Source organism: Ursus americanus, chromosome 12, assembly GCF_024610735.1.
Source record: "Ursus americanus isolate L20-20 chromosome 12, mUrsAme1.1.p, whole genome shotgun sequence".
NCBI classification, from domain to species: domain Eukaryota; kingdom Metazoa; phylum Chordata; class Mammalia; order Carnivora; family Ursidae; genus Ursus; species Ursus americanus.
In genome coordinates this window covers 30,823,801-30,832,776 of record NC_142138.1, presented here as the reverse complement: position 1 = coordinate 30,832,776, position 8,976 = coordinate 30,823,801, and the positions used below count along the sequence as shown (strand labels likewise).

At 42.1% G+C, this 8,976-nt stretch overlaps 1 long non-coding RNA gene across 1 annotated transcript in view; it reads left to right on the top strand.

Moving 5' to 3' along the window:
* The first annotated feature begins 3,520 nt into the window (after window positions 1-3,520).
* The window catches only part of LOC148109165 (uncharacterized), a 160,189-nt gene continuing 154,733 nt past the window's right edge, over window positions 3,521-8,976 (top strand). The window contains exon 1 of the long non-coding RNA XR_015726201.1: window positions 3,521-3,666. This is a non-coding gene — a long non-coding RNA (uncharacterized LOC148109165). The remainder of the gene's footprint in view (window positions 3,667-8,976) is intronic.

Here is an 8,976-nt window from a genome sequence, read left to right as displayed (position 1 = left end):
ATCCCGGCTCTGGGATTCCGAGCCAGGCAGAACCAGAGAACCGGAAGGGGACACGGAGCAGGTGGAAAGTTGTCCCTTTGTAACAGGCGACCTCGCGGCGCAGGGTTAGGCGCCTCTGGAGCTCTCCGGTGCGCCCCGGGGACGCCGCGCCCGGGGGTCCCCGCCTCTGCCCAGAGGAGTTGCCACAAATGACTCACCATCAGGGTCTTCATTTTGGGCACCTCTTTTGTGAGGAATCCTCAGGCACACGCGTCCGGAGCCACTTTTTCTTGGAGGGTTTCCATGGTGGGTGATGGGGGGCGGGCGGCTCTGATTCTCGCTCGGCCGCCGGCCGCGAGTGGGTAGGAGAGCCGCGGGACCCAGGAAGCGCGGCTGTTGCAGAGATTAGAAACAGAATTAAAACTGAACCGGACCCTCGTAGTCTCTCAGTGATCTACACAACTGCCGCCTGCCGCCGCCTGCTGGGTCCTAAAGACCTCTGCATCCCCCTTTCCCGCCCCCAAATAATAATCTTTTCAGCCCACTGGAATTTCTGGGGCGAGAGAGTTAACAGTGCCAGTGTACCCACCTATTGGTCCGAGGGCTTATTTATCTTTTATGAAGTCATCAAGTAAAAAGGAAGGAGAACCCAATTGGATTCTGAACATGATAGCCGTTTGAAAATTGGCAAACTAAATTCTGTTTTGTAATTTTGATAAAAACAAGTCAACTGCCCAAATGTCAGTAGCCCTATTTATAGTTTTTGCATTTATGTTCATAGCATGGGGAATCTGTCAGGAAATCATTTTTCAAAAAAATTATTATTATTTCAGTTGTCCAATTGTAGGCTTTCTGATATCCCCCTTTATTTTACTTTTTTAAATCCAGTTACTCTCCTGCAACCTTTATATCTAAATTTTCATCTAAATTGTTTAATTCATTTACTTGTTTTAAATATTACAATCTATATTTCTCTCGAGCTTTGAGGTTTCTAGCGTTCATCTAAATGATTTTAAAGTGTTAGAAACATTGAGCAAGCACATCATAGCCGCATGATTAAATGGACCTGTAGATTCTTCCTAATTGTGAGGAAAGATTTCTGACTGCTAGAGATAAAACTGCTTACTGCTTATTTTTTAAGACTCCTAAGGACTTTGGTGTTCTCCTTGTATTGGTCTACTGCACTGACAGTACATAATCTCACATTTAGAATGTCAATTAAAATTTTTTTTAAAATATTGTCCTATGTTGGGAAATTCACATCAATAGCTTGTTTTAAGGACATTCTCCCCTCCTGCATTGAATTACAAATGGCATTTGTTAAATGTCTAATTTAGTTAAAAACATATTTCTTGTGAAATTGCTCAGTGAGACTAGTTGTCTTAATGTATTACTTAACACCTCACCTGTAGCAGCGTAATGTTAAAGATTACATTAAGATGGAAATGATCAGCAGGCCAACTGAACCATAGGCACAATAAGAGCTTTCTCAAGGCCAAAAAAGGCATTACAATCATTTTTTAATCTTCAGTAATCCATTGCTCCACTGATGATACAACAGGAACTATTTTTAACTTATGAGGCATCCTTCCATACTTAGTATTAAGAAAGTTAAAATTATTGGTACCACAGTGACTATCCATGCCACGTGTTTGGGGGAAGGCAAGACACACATAAGATTTAGCCTTTTAAGGAAAAACAAAAAATTCAAAACACGGTCCAACATTGCCAGCCTTGAAGCTATTTATTCAATTTGTGCTCTAGGCATGAATAGTACCAGTTGTTAGGGCAGGAAAAGCAGCAGCCAGAAGAGAATCTTATCGGGTCTTGGCAATTCTTTATTGTATGGTTGCACTTGACACTCAAATTAGGGAAACAAAGGACCAACTTGATGAATCATTGCAAACCGATTATCTGTGTTTCTCCAGGGCTCCTTCTGAGATGCTACTAGACAGAGCTCCTGCATTTTTCAGGATCATTCCCCTCCCATCGAGCAAGTTGCCCAGTGACCGATAAAACACTTCTAATATATTTTGCTATGCCAAACAGAGCCATCATATTTATGATTTAAGCTCATGGCAGCACGTTGGACATCTGTTACACGGTATGTCTGACCACATTCATTAGGCTTATGCTTTTTTTTTTTTCCCTCCTGGGATGGCAGTTAGCTAGTTGCTAAATCTACTTATGAGATGGCCGGAGTAAATTTAAAAATGTAATTCTGAATTTGATTTAAATAATTTCAAGGTCTCTGGCTTTCGAATATTTGATTAGATTGATGTGATGGTTTTAGGCAGTCTGGCCTGAGAGCCAAATGGACAAGGTGGGGTGGGGGAAGGGCAGATGAACCGAATAACAAAAGTTAAAATCCTTGTGCTGTTCAATTCAGTGATAATTTAATTATCACCTGCTATCTGGTGGTTCTATATTCAGGAATGCAGAGATGAATAAGACACAGATCCTTTCCTCTAGGAGCTCACAACTTAGCACGCACGTGTGTGTGTGTACGTGTGCATGGAAAGTGTGTGAGACAAGTCTGCAAGGTGGCAATAAAAGACAGTACTAGAACTTCAACATGTATTTATCAAGTGCCTACCATGTTAAGCATCTGCTCTGGGGATCACCTACTATGTGCCAGATGCTGGGGATACCTGGATGAATAGATCATGTGCTGCCCTGAAGGAACTCAGTCTATCCCCAGATAAACGCTATGAACCTTTATGTTCTAAAGAACTATCTAGGAAACAATGAAAATACTTGATTGGTTTTTCAACATCTGAGTGCTTGCCTATTTAGGATCTAAGGGGTTTGATATTTTAAAGGTACCCACCTGTGTTTGTGTAGCTCCATGCACACTTTTAAGTTAATAATTTGAATATCCAGAAAGAGAAGAAAATAGGCAGCCCTGCAGACACTTGCTTGACCTGGAGACAAGAAGACAAGCCAATAAAGCTATTTTAGTTCATCTAACTTGTCCAGTTCAATACAAAGTGAGTCAGGGAATCACAATTTGCTTCCCAAAATCCAGGTAGCTGAGATAGATTTCTCACCACTTAAAATTTTGCCACATTTCTGCCTCCGGTGCCATCACATCCAATCAAATAGATTCCTACTTTTGAAAAAAAGAAAGGAAAGGAAAGGAATAGAAATTGAGTGTTCCACAATGTGGGTTATGTAATACACTGAAGGCGAGAATTTATGAAACAAGGCATGTCATGGGGCGAGGAGGAGGAGGCAGAATTTGAAGCTCAGAGTGAAAGCAGCCTGTGCACTTGGCCACGGAGGCACCACGAAGCTACTGGAAGGACAAACTCCCGGAAATCCACGAGCGCTGCCTGTGAATCTGAAGTGACTTCTCAATTCAGAAACAAGTATTTCAAACATTTCAAAGACGGATGAAAAGCAGAAAACAACATAATGTAAATTGCATTGGAGGTACAACTCTCCACTTTATGATCTGAAAGAAAGAGAAAAGTTCTGCTAAGTGCTCCAAAAGCAAAAAGCTTAAGAATGGCAGAAAGTCCTAAAACAAATTTGATACTTGTCCATTTGTGTTCCACAGTTTACTTAGTTCTTTTCACTTCATAGGCTGTGCCGAGTGGGCTAGTTGGTTGAGAACAAGTCCTTGGAGTCAAGTATCCAGGACCCAGATTCTGACTGCACCACTTAGCAGTTCAGTGACCTTGGGTAAGTTACTTATTTTCTTCCTCTGTAAAATGGCAATCATAAGAGTACCTACCTCAAAGCATTGTTAAAAAAGATACTACAAGTGTCAGGAAGAGTACTAACAGACTGTTAACTATTGTTAATAATATTTTATGATTATGATTAATAAACTGGGTTTGAAGGCAAAATACCAGGGTTTGACCTATGTGGCCAAGAGCTGTATGACCTTGAACAAGGGACTTCAAAAATAGTAAGCAGACTTAGAACTTATCTGTAAAATGGATATAACATGGATATAACAGAGCCTATCCCACAAATGGTTAAAAGGCTTGTTAAGACACTGTATATGTGACTACTTTGTAAACTGTGAAATTCTGCATAAATTAAGATAATAGTCATTCATTCATCCATCAAATGTCAATTGAGCATCTACTGTATGTCAAGCATCATTCTAGGCCCTGGGGTTGTGACCAAAAGATGCAAGGACTCTGCCCCATAAGGCTTATATTCAAGCTAGGGCAATAAACCAATAAAATAGAATGTCAGGCACTAGAGGAAAAAAAGCAGAGCAAAGCAGTTAGACTGGGGTGGGAGTGTATGTGCTGTTTTAGTTAGGATGCTCGCATTTGCACAGACATTTGAATAAAGTCAGGGAAGAAGGACCCATGAGGCTATCTGGAGGAAGAATAGTCCAGGCAGAGGCAACAGCATGTACAAAGGCCATGAGGTAAGATCTTGACTGGTATATTGAAGAGAGAGCAAAGAGGTTGGTGTGGCTGGAGAAGGGAGCAAGAGAGAGAGTAGGGGGGCCGGGTAGGGGAGGAGGGAACAGAGGTAGTCCAGGGGCAGATTGTCTCGGGCCTCATAGGCCATGAAAAGGACAGGGTGAAGGAAACCCACTGAGGGTAAAGCAGAGGAAGGCCATGGATCGTTAATGTTTTGGAAAGGTTACCTGGCTGCTGTGCTGAGAATACTTCTGGGGGAGCAAGAGTAGAAACACTGTGATCCCTTAGGAAGCTTTTGTAGTAGTCTAGGTGGAACGACATCATCGTGCTCTTAGGAATGACTGGCTTCGGGATTTGCCTTGGGGAGAACTGCGGGAAAAGCAGTTTGGGGTGACTGAGAATGGCGAATTTGGATTTAGATGTACTCGTATACATGGGAGTTCAGGCATGATGCTGGGCTCAGAGGCATGAACTCTTCATGAAAGGGTGAGGTCACCTAGGAATGAGCCAGGACACAGGAAAATAAAGGTCACAGGCCTGAGGCCTGGGAGCTCTAAATTTCAGATGCCAAGAATAGGAGGCATCATTACAGTAATAATACTGAAAGACAATAAATGACTATCTGAACTTGATTTGATTTAGGTGGCTGATTATTTTCATTTTGAATGGATTTTCCATTCCAAGCCAGTCAGTCATTTATGTACTCAAAGCATTTTTCAAATTCTGTGATCATATCAGGCATATTCATTTACCTGTTTATTGTTCATCCTTTCTTCTACATCATAAATTTTCTAGAACTGGAACTATGTCCTATTACTGTTTATATACTACAAGCCTGGCACGTAACCGAGGGTAATAATATGAATCACTAACGTTTATTTAACCCTTACCATGTGCAAGCACTAAGTCTAAGAGTTTTACATATATTAGTTCCTTCAGTCCCCACAATAACCCCATGCGGTAGGTACTATTACTATCCCCATTGCACAGATGAGTGAATCAAGGCACTGAGAGTCATTTGTGCAGTCACCCAGATCCTGAGTGGTAGCATTGAACTAAATAAATATTTGTTAAAACAATTAATATTTGTTAAATTAGAAAGGAAGAGAAGCTTTGTGAGAGTTCCATAGCCAAGTTCTTCTACTGAACTGTAAATTGGTGTGATTTATAAGAATAGAGTTTACACTCAATCTGTAGGTAATACAACCAAACACAGTTCCTTGTTTTGTGATCTATTTTTGGCTACTTTTATTTTTTCAACATCTATTTTACATACAGTAAAATACACAAAATCTGAATGTACAGTTTGATGAGTTTTGACAGAATCTTGCACCTATTAACCACCACCACCACGAAGATATAGATCATTTCCATCATTTCAGAAAATACCCTCATGCTTCCTTTCAGTCATACTAACCCCACCCCATTAGCAAACAGGCAGACATTATTCTGATTTTTATCACTATGGATGAACTTCGCCTATTCTCAAACTTAATATAAAGGAAAACATACAGCATATGCCTTTCAGTCTGACCTCTGTCACTTAGCATATTATTTTAAGGTTTATCCATGTTGTTCAGTGCCTTTCTAGTCTACTGTATTTTATTAATGAATACTATTTTATGGTGTGAGAACAACACAATCGTTTTCATTCATTCTTCTATTAATGAACATTTGGTTTGTTTCCAGTTTGGGGCTCTTAGGAAGGAAGATACTAGGAACATTCTTGTCTTTCTGTAGATATACGGTTTCATTTTTCTTGTGTGAATACCTGGGAGTAAAATGGTTGGGTCATGTGATCGGTGTACGGTTAACATTAGGAGAAATTGTTGAACTTGTTTCCACAGTGGTTGTACCACTTTGTATTTTCACCAGCAGTGAATGAGAGCTCTGTTTGTTCGACATTGACATCTGTTTGTCAGCACCTGGTGTGATCAGTCCTTTCAGTGTCTCTTTGCTTTTAGAGAGTTTTCGAGATAAAGAAATCCTTGCGTAGCACCCAGGATCCTTCCTTACTCTGTGTCCACTATTCCCTTTTAATCTCATCTTCTGACTTTCTACACAGGAACACTTCAAACTACCCATAAAAACCTGTTCCTTGAATTTATGGTATTTATGGCCAGTGAGCTGAGCCTTTGAGCAAGCTGCTCTCTATCGGGTTCCCCTTTCACATCCCCGCCTGTGCCCTGTCCGCCGGCACCCACACTTTCTGAGGCTGCAGTGGGACTGCCAAGTCTCCTCCTTTAGCTCAGTTAAAAGCACAAGCCTGGACCCACACGGGCCAGATTTGGTCCAGCCTCTGACTGAAAAGCAAGCCCCAGATCACTCTTCTCAGTCTCTTCATTTGTTGTAGGCCAAGAGTAAAATCTTTCTAGCACAGAGAATGATTGTGCAGACAAAATATACTAACATATGTAAAGTGTTCACCACCATTCTGATTATACAGTTGGATCAAACAAAAAGTATGTTTTTCATAGCGGACTGCCTGTTTTGTATAAAGGGAGGGACCTCCATTCTCAAGTGTTTATTGAGCTTATAATACAAATAATAATTAGGATGTATTGTGTACCTGCCATCAGGCATTATGTTAATTATAAGCATTGGCTTATTTAATCTGTAATGATGTCATCTCCATCTTACCAGCAAGGAAACTGAGATACAGAGATGTGAGATCACTTGCCCAAGGTCACATGGCTAGCAAATGGTGGGACAAGAGTTGCCCAGGTCCGTTTGACTGCAGGCCCTCCCCTCATAATGTCCACACTCCACCGCTTTCTCTATGATCTGACTCTAGGCCAAGCCATCCACTAGAGGCTGCAGATGCAAAGAGGGAGAAGGCATGGCCCTCACTGCAGATGACAAACCATGACAGCTAATTATAACTCAGTGTGTGAAGCATAAAAATTAAGTTATAAGTGAAGAGTTAGAGGGGACACAGACAAGGGACAGGAGACTATATGAGAGTGGTTCAACCATGATTCCTGGCAAAGGGAAATGCTCAGTTGGTTTTAAAGAATCATTAGAAATAGGCTAGGAGAAGGTCAGTGCCCCCAGGCAGAGAGGACAGCATAAACAAAAGCATGAAAACATGGAACCTCATGTTATGTACTAGGAACAGGCAAGGAGTTTACGGGTGAGGCAGGGAGTTCGCAGAACCAGGGTGGTTCTGTACAGTTGTACAGGTTGTGCAGTGCAAAAGGATGCACATTGAAGTGGGCATCACACATCAGAGACACTGCAGATTTGTGTATTATTTTGTCAATTTCCTTGAAAATGACCATCAAGCGTCTTGCTCTACAGACACCAGAGTATTACAACAGTTTTCTGTTAGATAGAACTAAAGTGGTACCAGTAACAGAAGCCTTTTAAAATTTGCACACTAGTGCTGTTTGGGCTGAGAGGGGTCTGGTCAGAATTACTTTCTAGTGGCTGTCTCTGGAGACGGTGAGAAGGATGGATTTGACGGAGGAAGGACTACAGCCAGAGGGAGCAGCCAGGATAATGTTGTGGAAATCCGGGTGAGAGATAAAAGCTTCAGCCGGAGCAGGGTGGGTCAGATGGATTCAAGAAATTCTTAGGCAGGTATTATGTTATAATGGCTAACGTGGATCAAATCCTAACTATGCAGAAGAGGATTTATAAATACAAAGCCAGGCTTTTTCCATGCAAAATAGTGTATATGATTCTGGCCACACTTCAAAATGATAGAGTATAACAATTAAAAAAAAAAAAAAGGCTTACATCTTGTCTTAGTTTGGGTTCTCTCAGAAGCCTACCCCGGGATCAGGATCCATGTGCAAGTATTTCTTTGGCAGGTGAAGAAAACCCCGCTGGAGGGAGTAGGGAAGTGGCACAGGAGGGGAAGGCAGCCAATCAATGGCACATCATCAAACAAGTTACTACTGTAGACGACTGGGGCTCAGTCCTGCTGGGGAAATTCTGGCGGTTCGTATAGCACTCGGGCCTTGGCTATTCCAGCCGAGGGCTGAGGGAGTGGTGCTATTTGTTTGTTTGAGGGCTGGGCTGGGCATGGAGCAGGGGGGCATTGATGCCTTGGCACAGGCTGCTGGCTGCACAGGTGGTGCAAAGCAGGCGGGCTCTGGAGGCAGGAACAACCCCTCAGGCAGAGACGTGCAGGTGCTGGAGCTTGAAGTCCCCAGTTCGCACCCAAGTGGCAAAGGCAGGGGATACGGGCGGGGCAGCCACAGCAATTGCCACACGTGGAAATTGCTCTTTAGTGTTTTCAAAGGATTCAAATTCCTTATGTCATTTGAACCTCTCGATAGCCTTGTGAGGTAGAAAAATGGGTGGTTTCCAACTAAGGCTGGGAATCTCTTATTCCTGGTCACTTCCTCCTGCTCCTCAGCTGCTATTTCAGACAGAACCATATCTTGTCAGGGTCCCTCCTTTTCTCTTCGCTTCTGATCTGTTTAGATGTCTGTCTCCTGATGGAGACGGTGAGCAGTTGAATTTAGAAATGTCATACGGTTCACCTTCGTTTTCCCAGATATTGAGAAACAGCACTGAAGTACCTATGCTTAGTAAATGTGGTTGGGTGGATGGATGAAGGATTATTATCATCACTGTTTGAACTTTGTTAAAATTG